This window comes from Chrysemys picta, chromosome 2 (genome assembly GCF_011386835.1).
Source record: "Chrysemys picta bellii isolate R12L10 chromosome 2, ASM1138683v2, whole genome shotgun sequence".
In the NCBI taxonomy this organism is placed as follows: Eukaryota; Metazoa; Chordata; order Testudines; family Emydidae; genus Chrysemys; species Chrysemys picta.
Window position 1 is genome coordinate 74,634,791 of NC_088792.1, and position 13,475 is coordinate 74,648,265.

Below are 13,475 nucleotides of genomic sequence, written 5' to 3' on the forward strand. Positions count from 1 at the left end.
TGAATATGAAGTTTGAAAGTTTTGATGCTAGATTGCTGAAGGCTTTGGAGAAGTCCCTGGAAGCATGATAAGAAAAAGTATTGACCTTTCCCCCACATAGTTAGCTATACAGCTTTCGAACTTTCTATGCAACGTGCCTTTGCATGTGGCAATTGTTCAGTGAAGGGCTGAAGTCTCAAAAATTGTCAGAGAAATCTTTTTTTGGAATTCAGGTTTTTCCTGAACTATGGTCCTGTTCTTCTTTAGTGTAAGGATGTTAAGACAATAATGAAAATATGGATCTGGAATACATGTGTGGTGTTGCTTTATTCTGCCAGGTTGAGGTCTTTGGAGTGGTGGACCATTTCCCATCCCCCCGTTCCCTCAGGGATACTATGGTCTTTCTAAATAAGGAGGTGGATTGTACTCAACTCACAGTGGAAGAAATGTCTTCAAAAGGCCCAGACAGATGAGGGATTTTAACCTTTCCTAATTCAGGATGAACACTTTGATTTTGTAGCATGGTAGTACAGTGAGCTACTCAAAAACAAACATTGGTAGGCACACAAGTCTCATTGTGAAAATTGTCAGGTACCAAGGAAAATATGTTTTGGACCACCTCTAATTTTGTTCCTCTGTCTCCTTTCTGTGGCTTCCAACCTAGTTGCTCTTTCGTTCGTTTGTGTGTGTGTGTCTGTCTGTGTCTCTTCCCCTTTCATTTCTGCTTCTTTCTGAATCTCATTTTTTCCTCTCTACTCCTTTCTTCTTTTAGGTTAAGGCCTGCAGCTGCAGAGGAATAGAAGCACTGTGTTCCTGCACAGGGTACATCATCTTGACTTCTACTGTATAGGATATGTGTTCCTAGACAACTGTATATAAAGTGGGTAGTGCAGCAAGAGCACCTCTGTGCAGCAGCATGGCTCCGCTCTTCCTATAAAACTATCGACACTGGTTGGTGAACCTGAGGGTACAGAGGAGTTGCCGGGGGGTGGGGGGGAACACCACAGCAATGAATATGGTACAAATCTTGGAAGATAATCCGTCATCCAGTAAAGTGTTCCTGGCAATCAGGTTATTGGTTAGGTCACTATTTCTATTGCCAATTTTAATATTTTACTGTCTTGATAATCACATTGGTTTTTGAGTTAAACCTACTTAAAAATGGAGAAATTGAGTCCAGTGAGGTTACATCATATTTAACTGGTGGTACTCATCCTAGAATTAAGTTTACAGTGTGTGGGATGTCTGATTGTGTGATATACTTATACAAAAGCATAATTAACCCCCCCCCCAAAAGAATACACACCATTTCTTTATGCTATTGTGGACTATTAAAAGCAAGTTTCAGAGTAGCAGCCGTGTTAGTCTGTATCCGCAAAAAGAAGAACAGGAGTACTTGTGGCACCTTAGAGACTAACAAATTTATTAGAGCATTAGCTTTCGTGGACTACAGCCCACTTCTTCGGATCCGAAGAAGTGGGCTGTAGTCCACGAAAGCTTATGCTCTAATAAATTTGTTAGTCTCTAAGGTGCCACAAGTACTCCTGTTCTTCTTTTTATTAAAAGCAAGATTATGCTCCTAATTTATAGTATAGGAACTATTCACAATAACTATTTCCAGGGTAGACTGATTTAAGTCAAAATAATTTAAATCACGATTTAAATTAGCAGGCAGCAAACCTTGATTTTCAAATTATTGATTTTTAATCCTGTTTTACATTTATACTTTTTAGTTATTTTCCTAAAGAGAGGTTGATTCTTATTGATTGGTGACCATTAAAGCATACATTTGTAACTAAATATAGCCTTTATGATAAATTCGATGCTTCTTTTTTGCTAAGCAGGAGGCTATACTACAGCTACATAAATTTACTTAAGCAATTGTATAGTTTCTTGCATTTAATCAGATTTTTAAGTTTTAATTTTATTATGTTAGAAAATTGTGAACAATGCATTTCTTACTTACTAGCTGATTAATTTTTTACTTGTGATTTGTATCAAACTCTATATGGATGGAAATTCAAATTAAATTAAAATTCACAAAAACAGCATTTAAATTTGTTCATTAAATAAACTACCTTAAATGTGCTGGATACAGAAGGGAAAAAAATTATCAAAAAGTTCAACAAAACAGGTTTTGTGTTCTAAAACTGATTTATTAAACAAAGGCAGTATTATTTCTAATTAATGAATTAAATTGATGTGTTTCTGGTCACCATATCCATCACGCTTTTAGAACGAGTAGATCTCATTTTCTCACACCTAGTTTATATTAATAAATTGGAAGAGAAAGCAAGCTTTGCTGCTTTTTCAAATCCCAGTTTGTTTCTTAACTTTGTATTAACTACTCATTGAACTGATCTAGTTGAATAAGCTGAAATGAAGAAAATATTCCCTCTGCACCTACAGAAGAGGCTACTGCAGTCAAAAACTGGTTTAGCACTTCAACAAACTCTGGCTCCAGGTGCTTAGCAAATGACTTCCACCAGTTCAGTGCTTTAACTTCCTTCAAAACTTCATCAGCAAATGTGTACTTGAATTTTTTTTTTAAATTTAATACAAACATCTTTAACAGAGGATGGTAAGTTTAGGCCTTAGTATATAGGTTGCCATGATTTCAAATTTGACTTTAAATTAGGGCTGTCAAGTGATTAAAGAAATTAATTGCATTACTAATTGAACTGTTAAACAATAATAGAATACCATTTATTTAAATAGTTTTGGATATTTTCTACATTTTCAAACATTGATTTCAATTACAACACAGAATACAAAGAGTACAGTGCTCACTTTCTATTTATTTTTATTATAAATATTTGCACTGTAAAAAACAAAAGAAATAGGCAAATTGAAAAATGCTAATATAAATACTGTAGTGCAATCTCTTCATCATGAAAGTTGAACTTACAAATGTAGAATTATGTACCAAAAAAACTGCATTCAAAATAAAACAATGTAAAACTTTAGAGCCTACAAGTCCACTCAGTCCTACTTTTTGTTCAGCCAAGATTGCACTACAGTACTTGTTTGAAGTGAATTGAAAAAGACTATTTTTTGTTTGCCATTTTTACAGTGCAAATATTTGTAATAAAAATCATAATATAAAGTGAGCACTGTCAACTTTTATGCTGTTATAATTGAAATCAATATATTTAAAAAGGTAGAAAACCATCCACAAATATTTAATAAATTTCAATTGGTATTCAATTGATTAACAATGCAATTAAAAGTGCAGTTAATCACGATTAATTTTTTTAATCACGATTAATTTTTTTGTTAATTGTGTGAACTAACTGTGATTAATTGACAGCCCTACTTTAAACAGTTTGGTTTTTAATTTAAAAATATATATATTTTTTAAAAAAATCCATTTTTAAAAATAATCATGTACAGCTATATTGGCATTGCATTGAATTTGAATGTATGTACTCTTGTAGTATGACAGGTTACTGTAATAGCATAGCCCTCTTAAAATTATGTAAATTACAAGTTTAGGTCACATTTCATTCCTGCAAACCTATGCAGATATTTCAGTGAGGTTGGAGCATTACCTTCTTTGAGTAAGGACTATTTCTATGGGAAGGGATTTGCAGGATCTGGCCTTTAAACATGTTTACAAAAACCACCCGACTTCTGCTGAAGTAATGTTGGATGCATTTGCAGAAAACAGCAGTTATCTTTTGTTTTGCTTATTGCTGCTATTTTTCAGAACCCTATTTTCTAAAGATCTTGTGTAATTGCATTCTTCCTAATCAAATTCCCCCTTAGGTTTCAAGCTAAATGGTTATTCATCTTTACTTCCTGCCCTGAACTGTTCTGCTTTGTTGCTGCATGGTGTCAGCTTTTGACCCTTGGACTCCACTGCATTTCAGTGGTTAATGAAGTGAATCAAAGGATGTGTCTACCCCTGAGCCTGAACCCTCCTTCCGTCTACACACAAATCTCTCCGTATCAGACCTTGGGTCCTAGGACCCTTCTGGAATGGAGGATGCGAGGCCAAGACAAGCTGGAACCCAGGGTTCCAACCCTATTGCTTTCCAGTGTAGTCGCAGCACTGCTTGACTTGGGTCCTGGGAGTCCTTCAAAAGTATCCCAAAATCCAAAGGGCCAACTTCCTCTCTATCCCAAGAATCTCCAGTCAATGCAAGTGAAACTGGAGGCAACCCCCCTTGGTGTACAGCAGCAGCTCAGGGAGTCAGCGTTAACCCTTCCATTGTCTTCTAACCATCTATCTGCAAGTGCACCATCAGAGAGTCTTCTGTGTTTGCAACGAAGACTGACCAGAACAAGCCTTTTCCAAAACACTGCTTCTTGGAGCACAGCCAGATTTTGGTGAATCTCTGGTGCAAGCCCAGCAAAACTGTGGACTTTAGTAATAGTACCAAGAACGACTACGCATACCAGCAAGTAGCAAAGCAGCTGGCATCTTTGTACATTTACCAGACTGGTGACCAATGCTGAGAGCAGTTTAAGCGGCTCAAGAGTGAGTACCAGAAAACCAGGGACCAGAACTGTACCTCGGGCAACTCACCATCAGTGGTCCCGCTGGCCCTATAATCCAGCATAGGGATTGATGGGAGACAGCCTAAGGCAGCCTGAGTGAGGACTATGAAGTCACTCTGTTTCTAAAACTGGTCCCAGAGCAAACTTTGGTCAGGGTGTGGTAGTTGCACTTTCTTGCTGAGTGCACTGATTCAATGGCCCCTCATTGTCATTGGTCCATTTGGGTGAAATGTCTCACCTCTGGCATCACAAAGATTGTGAAGAGCACAGCAAGCCACAATAATGAGGACAGCATTGACGACACTGGCATCCAAACAGGTCTGTAAACATCTCCAACAGGATTTCAGTCTGCAATAAGCACATTCAATAGCCATTTTACACCTGCTGAGTGTGTAGTTAAACTGTCTTTTACCAGGGTTTCTGAAATCAGGGTATGGTTTTATAAGCCAAGACAAAGGGTGTATACAGGTCCCCCAAAGTAATGGTGGGGGACAGTAACAGTTTATGACAATGTTATTTGGTGGGAGTAGTGTCCCAGTCTGTCCATGAACATAGACTTCCGATCAGCAAAAAACTCTGGCGTCATGAACTTTCACAGTGCAGCACTCTTTGACATTCATAAATCAACCTCTGTGGTCCACAAGGATCTGCATAACAAGGGAGTAGCACCCCTTGCAGACTATGTACTCATGCTCCTTGAGGAGGGCAAACTATGGGCATGTGAGTCCCAGCAATGGCCCGAATACTGTTTGGAAACCCCATTCTCTCAAATCCAGCATTTACTTCAGGAATATCTTTTATGCCTACCACCTGCCTGATTGCCTTAGAAACCTTTGCCACCACTGTACCCTCAGTCAACTTTCCAACACCACACTGGTTGGCAATGGATCTGTAGTAGTCTGAGGTAACTAGCTTCCACACAGCTATAGCAATCTGCTCCTGGATCAGCAAGGGTGTCCTTTATGAGATTTATGAGTCTTTATGTTGGAGAGTCAGAGCAAGCTACTTGAAAAGCTCCAAAAATATTGCTTTTTTTCATGCAAGAGTCCTGAACACACTGGTGGTCATCCCAGGTCTGTGTGACAATGTGATCCCACTAGTCTGCTTGTGATCTTGCACCAGAAGTGTCAGCCTATGTAGGGGGCATCAGCAGCTATACAGAGTGTAGTGAGCAGCATCAGAGAGAGTCTGCCTTGCCTGGGTATTCCTCCTCCTCTGCCTCCTGCTCCATCTGAAGCTCTGTTAGGTGCCTTTGGCGGGTCAGAAAGCGTTGCTCAAATGTCCACCAGTGCCTCATGGAAACTCTGCCCGTTTCCCGACACAGGAATGAAAGTGCAAGCAAGAGAACTTGAAAAGGGGCTTTCTCCATGTGGCTCGACAGGATGTGTTGGCAGGCTATTCAAAATTGCTGTAATGTGCAGGGTGGTTGGTAAAGTTTTCCCACAGTGCACGTAGGTCAAAGGTCTAGAGCAGCCACGTTTTGGGAGGGAGCTAGGAAGTCTTGAATATGGTTGGTTTGCAGCAGTGCAGCAGTTTGGCATCCAGAGCCCCAGGTTCTAGCCTGGGTTAAAAAATTCTCAATGTAGAGTTAAGATCCAGCGTCGAGGTTCAAGCCCTGGGCTCTAACGCAGATCGGTTGACTTGAGAGGTAGCGCAAGCATCAATAGTAATATAGCCACGGTAGCAAGACTTAGCCATGCTGAGTACGTACCTACTGGTTTCAGGTGGGTTTGTACTTGGCATCAAGGGTGATGAATTGGAGCTATATTTGTGCAACTTATGAATTCTGATTGATATTGTGAAATTGTAATATGAAAATCTGCAGTGTCATGAGTGTGTGATGGTCTTTGCTTGTGGGAAGTCTTGCCTAATAGTCAGGGCTTAGGCCCTTCGATGTGTAGGGGAGCCTGGGCCCCCACACTCCACCAGGCTCCAGCCCACTGACCTGTGAGGATGACACAAGGACCTGACATCCAGGAGCACTTAATGCTGCCCTTCCTGGGCCACTTCCTACCACCCCACTATTGTCCAAAGTTCTCAGTCTATCACAGGAGGCTGTGAAGGGGGTCAGTCACTACTGGGTGCCTCTTCACAGCCGGGAGTGGCGTGGCAGCTTTCACTCTCTTGGGGCAGCAGCTGCCTCCTCTCATGCGTTGGCCCTTCAGCCAGTTCAGTTCCAAGTCTCTCCTCTTCAGGGGTTGTCCATAAACAACACACAGGGAATTAACACAAATAAACTGCACTAGTAGGTGAGAGAGGGAAATGCCTCCCTCTCCAGGTATAACAGAAGCAGGTCCTCCCTTCTCTCAGGGAGGGACCTTCAGGTGTTTGTTGAGGGAGAGATCCCACCTTCCCAGCCCTCTTAATTTCTCAGGAGCTAAGGTAGAGGTCCTTTCTGTTCCCCGGTCTGTCTTCAAGTGAGCTGTTCTGCTTCCTTTTAACTCCTCCTACACCCTGTGCATCTCTTGCACAGTGTGGTGGGGCAGGGATGGCTGAGCCAAGAGCAGCTTCTTAACCCCTAGTGGCCTAGTGTGGAGTTTGTATACTCCATCTCAGAGGGCTATATGTTTGTGGACCCCGTCATTGCTAACCAACCCCGGTAGCAGGCATACACCAGACAGAGATAAAATGGGGTGGTGCTTAGGACTCCAGAACCCTATTCAGGTGTGAACATCTAACAATGGTAAGCTGCATCCTCAGTTTTAGTTGACCTCTTCTGAAGGGAGTGGGAAGGCAGGAGCAGTGGAAAGTTACCCAAAAGAGCAGAGGAAGCCAGGTGGTTTAAATACCAGGGAAGGAGGAGACAGACTAGAAGAGGAAGCATTGTGTGGGGCAGGAAAGAGCATTGTCAGAGAAGCTGGGAAGAGGTTCACTAAGGGAGAGAGACCAGCTACCATGCAACAGCCTGCTGAGGTGAGGACACCTTGCCTGCCTCCCTGGTAAGGGCAAAAGAGGCAGTTTGCCGTGGGCTTTCCCCATTTGAGGGGGCCCCCAAACCCGTGGAATTTGAGTGAGTAGTACTGTGATCTAGCACACGGGGTCATAACACTACTCAAATTTGGCCTGCCTAGGCCAAACCTGAGTGGCCATCACAACCCCTTGCACTAAGTTGCGATGGCCAGAGTGGGGAGCTGGGTCCAACCCTGTAAGACAGAAGCTGCTGCTGTGGATGAGTGGAGGACAGGCTCGATTTCCAAGACACCCTCCCCCGTCCCCTTGAGGCCTCTTTGGTCTCCATCAGTGTTCCCTCTAATTTTTTACGTCCATGTGCGGAATGAATTTTATTACATGCACCAATATGGAGGTGATGTGTGATGCATCACCTCCATATTGGTGCACATAACAAAATTCATGTGGTGAATGTAGGGCCAAGGGGTTCGAGTGTGGGCTCTGGGGTGGGGCTGGGGATGAGGGGTTCAGGGTGTGGGAGCGGGGGACAGAGGGGTTGGAGTGCAGGAGAGTGCAGGCTCTGGTTGGGGTGGGGCCAGGGATGAGGGGTTTGCAGTGCAGGCTGCCCCGGGGCTGCGGTGGGGAGTGAGACCTTCCCCCCCCCCCCCAGCCCTCTTTCGCCGCAGCAGCTCGGGGAGGTGCCTCTCGCCGGCCGCAGCAGCTCAGTGGAGCTTGGCTGGGCTGAGGGAGGGGCTCCTCTCCCCGGCAGCTCTGTTGGGCCTGGCTTGGGCCTGGCCGGGGGAGGGTCCATGCTGGTGTCAGGAGAGGCACCTCTCCGCACCATGGCAGGTCCGTACTGGGGAAGAGGCATCTCTCCCCCGCCGCAGCCCTGAGCGCCTGCATGGGGCTTAATAGGCAGCTGCGCAGCCACGCAGCTTAGAGGGAACTTAGGTCTCCATGATGATTTTTTTATTTTTTTAAGGGTGGAGGGATTCAGTTTCAGATTTTGCCCCAGGCCCGCCAAAACCTCTGTGCACGCTAGATGGTTCCCCGAGGACTCACAAGCGAAGAGTGTGATAGAAAGTGAGGGGTATTGCTGTTTCAGATGTTTGTTTTGTATGACCTATGCTTTACATGATTAAGTATAAGAAAGTCTAAAGGTATTAGTTTTGTGCAAAGAGGGCATGTTTGTGTTGACTGCTTCACAACCGCTGCATGGAGTTCTGGAAGAGGGGTGTTTTTATGTAACTGAGGTATTTCGGGTGTCAGTGCTGGTCCTGGAGGCCTGTGGCAGGTGGGTTGAGGAGCCCCATTTTGGAGAGGAGTAGCTGACTGAGAGGCAGGGCCTAGGAAATGTGCCAGAAAGGTCAAGAGAGGAACCTGCTGGCAGTCTAGAGGCTTAACATATTCCAGAGGATACAAACTGCAGACACATGGATTCTCCTCACAGCAATCCCAGAGGGTGGCTGTGAAGGGGCATGTACTAGGTTACATAATAATAGGTGGTTTGAAAGTGATACTTAGTATAGAATGTATGTCTGTGTGACCCTTTTCATGTCATACATGGCACCGTGTGATATAAAACAATGTTCAACCTTATACAGATAGTATGTGCTTATCTACATAGCAAGTTATTGGGCAGCAAGCCAGGGTATGAATCTGTTATGCATCAGCTTGCCATACAGTAACGTCCCATGTGGCCAGAATGGATTTGATTTAAATCAAATTGATTTAAATCACTAGTCAGGAAGACTTGATATAATCATGGATTTCTACATAAAAGTGCATTCTTTTTGGTTGTTATAACCTTAATACATATTCTTCACAACTCAGAGATAGATGTAGGTTTCATTTTTAGAAGGTACACACTATACGTTTTTTAAGTGATTTATTTTGAAAAAAAAATTCAGATTACTTTTACAGCTATATCAGAAAATGAATGATTTGTTATTTCATTTACCAAAGGTAATTGAAGCAGATATTTATGAAGTCATTGGGAGGTGAACTATCTCCAATTCAACAGGTTAATCATTAATATGTGGAGGATTGTCTTGCCATGCTGTATTAGGAGGAGAATATCACCAGACAGACATTTAAGTTGTTTTATTTAACTAAAACAACAACATTATATATTCTGAATTTTTTCTTCAACAGAAAACATAATATTTTAACAAAACAAGCATATGATTTTTTAAATTTAGTTAAACATTCAAGTTTTTTAAAATGAGGTTTGTTTTTGTTAAAATAGTTAAATGAAATATTTTTTAAAAAACAGCAAAAATTGAATAGACTATGTCAGCCAGGTCAACATGAGAAACTTAAAATATTGGCTTCTGCAGGTAACTCAGTCGTCTTCACCTTCATTTTCCTGTTTGTTCAGAATCTGGAAAAGAAAAACAAGCTTTCCTGCTTTTTCAGGTCCCAAATGATTTCTCAATTTGGAATGAATTAGTCCAAAGGAAGAAAATATTCTTTCTACACTGGCAGAAGAAGCTACTGGTGGTAAAAGTGAGAGCATCACTTCAACAGTCTCTGAATCCAAGTGATTAAATGACTTCCACCAGTTCACTGGTGTTACTTTCTTTAAAACATCATCAGCAAACATATATTTCTTAAATGGTTCACCCTTAGCTCTGAAGTTTATTATAGTTGGTATTATGGAGGGATGATTGCTGGATGTCCATGTCATAGCCAACTCCTCTTCTTCAGTTAAAGTTTGACCCTGGTACCGAGTATTGAGAAAGTGCTTGTCCCATCGTTTTTTTTAATGCTTGTAATTTAACTCTGTCATTGCATATTTCTCCTTTTAAGATCTCACTCACTTCCTTCTAAATTTCAATGGCATCAGCAGTAAAACAGCTATTTCCCTGCATTTTGTTCAAGGCTACAGAAATAGGCTTCAGGGTACTCAGCATGTGTTCAACATTTCTCTTAAGCCCAATGTTGAGAACTTTGGCTATGGCAGCACCATCCATTTTTTCACAATTTTGTTCACAAACTGTCATCAGATTATGCCAGTTCTTGATACAGTGCTCAAAACAGTCCACTACTGAGTTCCATAGCACATCTTGTGGGAGAGTTTAGCTTAGTTCCCCCCCCCACTTTTTTCAGAGCAGCTGCTGCAAAGTGGTTGTTATGGAAGTATTTTGCAATTTCTAAAACATTAGCCTTTATTTCTGGAACACTGAAGTCTTTGGCTAGGAGGTGCATCAAATGAGCACTGCAACCATATGTTGTTAGCTTGGAACTCTCTTCACTCTCTTCTACATAATTTCTTCACATCTTGGATACATTTGCAGCATTGTCTGTGACCAAGCTGCGTACTAGACATTTGAATTTTTTTCACAGTTTGTTATAGCTTTTACTGCTACTTCTTGTAAGTATTCTGCTGTGTGTGCATTTCCTGATGAATCAATTGTTTCTGTAAGGAAGACATTCCCTTCTGTTGTTACATAAGCACATACAACAGGATCATTGTGGACATTGCTCCACCCATCAAGACTCAGGTTAACAATTTCACCCTCTAGACCTTTTGCACACTGCTCAACTTCTCTTTTATACACTTTATCCAGCACTTTGCCTGCGACATCTACTCTGTTGGGTGGACTGTATCTTGGTCTTAATGACTGAACTATGTTAATGAAGTGTGGGTGCTCAATCATATGGAAAGGAGAGTTTGTTGCATAAACATACCAGGCAATTTTTTCATCAATTACCTCTTTTTGTAATCTGCTGGTTCTTATCACAAACTTATCTATGGTTGTTTCTGGATGATGGAGATATTTTTGCTACAGGTGATATACTGTGGCTATGTGACATCCATGATGTGACTGAAACACTATCATTGGCAGATAACTCTGAAACTATAGAAAATGATGGTGATCTTGAAGGTGGATAGTCTTGGGATTCCTGTATGTTGAGGATGGATTCTCCTAAACAAAATAAGTCAATGCAGTTATTTAATTATTATTACCATGCTGCTCATTTAGTATTACTCATTGCATTCACTGACACTCAGTACTACTTTAAAGGTGACATTGTAAAAGGAAGATCTGCCTATTTCAGCTATTTGTTTTTTATCACAACTATATTTTTTGCTCAAACGTGAGAATTCAAGAATAGTCAAGAAGGAAGACAGGCAGTCCTTAAGAAAGAAGTATGAAATAAAAAAGTTTACCAACCTGAAGATCCTGCATGTTCAGACATGTTTTTTTCTTCATCTTCAATGCAGCGTCTTCCTGAGAAGGAACACTTCTCATGATGTTGTTTTATTGGGGCAACCAGGCCTTGCATTTCTTTGTTGCACTGTTTGCATTTTGCACGCATGCCTATCTTACCAACAGGTAGAGGAACTTCATCAAAATATTCCCAAACTGGGTCTCTCTTACCGCCTGTTGCCATTATAGGTTTTTCCTTCTAGTGAGAGAATGATATGGTAGATCTCAATTCAATGAAGGCTACACTCAGAAAGACCTCAAGACTTCTGGAATGTGCTGCTTAAACAGTTTCACTTTTGTTACTAATGCTTGTCCCTCCCTTCTCACATTTATCTCCAGACTACTTCTCCTTGTTCAGATCTATTCTGCCCCCATTCTATTCATTGAACTTTTTTTGAAACTTTTGCACTTTTAGAGAGAGGTAAAGGATTGACTCTGTGTACACAAATTTGCAGAGGGACAATAGGGTTGAGGTCTGTTATTTCTCACCTCTATATGTTGTTTATTTATGTATTGTTGCTGTTAATAAGTTTGCTGTTAATAAGCATGTTATCTCTGGAGACACAAACCCACAGTTTGAGAACTGCAAAACTCAACATCTCTGGTGGTATCTTCTAGACCAGGGCTTCGGCAACGTTTGGCACGCGGCTCGCCAGGGTACTTACCCTGGCGAGCCGCGTGCCAAACGTTGCCGACCCCTGGTCTAGACTTAGCACTGAGTCCCATTGAGTAGATAGAAAGATTAACCTAAATAATCTATATAGAAGCCCCTGGAACCCCATAAGATTGGGTCCCTAATCCATGAACTATTGGAACTCATTTACCAAACTTTTCTTAAACATTACATGAATATACTGTCTCATACCATAGAATTAGAATTTATAATCCCTATATCATGATGAGAGATCTTTGAGCTATAATGTATCTTAATTAAAGCTATCTTTAGATAGGTTTTTTCCTTAAAAAGCATTTTCTCAAAAAAATCAGATTTAAATAAAAAAAATCCATTTTTTTTTTATTTAAAAAAACTTGATTTTTATCCACCCTGCATGTGGCCATTGCTTCACTGTGGACATTGAAAGTCCCAGAGTGCAGTTGGGCTTACTATGCTTTTAAGTAGCCGCATTCCGGGACTGTCAGTGAACCATAGCAATGTCCACATGAGACATTGCTGTGCGGCAGATTGGTTTGCTGTAGATTCACACCCTGGCTTGCCGCACGGTAACTTAAAAGCCCCGTATTATATGGTGTTGTAGCCGTGTTGGTCCCAGCATATTAAAGAGACAAGGTGGGTGAGGTAATATCTTTTATTGGACTAACTTGGTGAGAGAGACAAGCTTTCGAGTTTACACAGAGCTCTTCCTCAGATTTAGGAAACAGAGTGTCACAGCTAAATAATCTCTTCCATCTTGTATTTAACTGTGACACTCTGAGTACGGTTCCCAGACCTGAAGAAGTCTCTGGAAGCTTAAAAGCTTGTCTCTCTCCAACAAAAGCTGGTCCTCTTGTCTCTGTCTAAGGATTTGTCTGCACTACGCACCTTTTAGTGACACAGCTGTGCCGCTAAAGCCACCTCACTAAAAAGTGCACAGTGTAGCCGCTGTTTGTTGGCGGGAGAAAAAACTTCTACCCCCAACGAGCGGCGGTAGCTTTGTCGGCAGGAGAGCGCTCCTGCTGACAAAGCGCTGTTCACACCAGCGCTTTTCGTTGGCAAAACTTGTGTCATTCAGGGGTCTGTCTTTTCCTCACGCCTGAATGACAAAAGATTTTGTCGTTCAGTTTCCAGTGTAGACAAAGCCTTAATCTAAACCCTGTATTAAGTATTTAAGGCCCAATCCTTTGAGACACTTAGCACCTTCAGCTCCTGTTGAGTTCAACAGAAGTTGG

At 41.6% G+C, this 13,475-nt stretch overlaps 1 protein-coding gene across 5 annotated transcripts in view; it reads left to right on the forward strand.

Moving 5' to 3' along the window:
* LRRC3B (leucine rich repeat containing 3B) overlaps nt 1-13,475 on the forward strand; it is an 86,710-nt gene that overhangs the window by 10,341 nt on the left and 62,894 nt on the right. The window contains exon 2 of one of the 5 annotated variants that reach the window (XM_065583506.1): nt 752-801. The exons of the other annotated variants lie outside the window; for them this stretch is intronic. The gene's annotated coding sequence lies outside the window, so the exon portion shown is untranslated. The remainder of the gene's footprint in view (nt 1-751; nt 802-13,475) is intronic. 5 annotated transcript variants of the gene reach the window in all.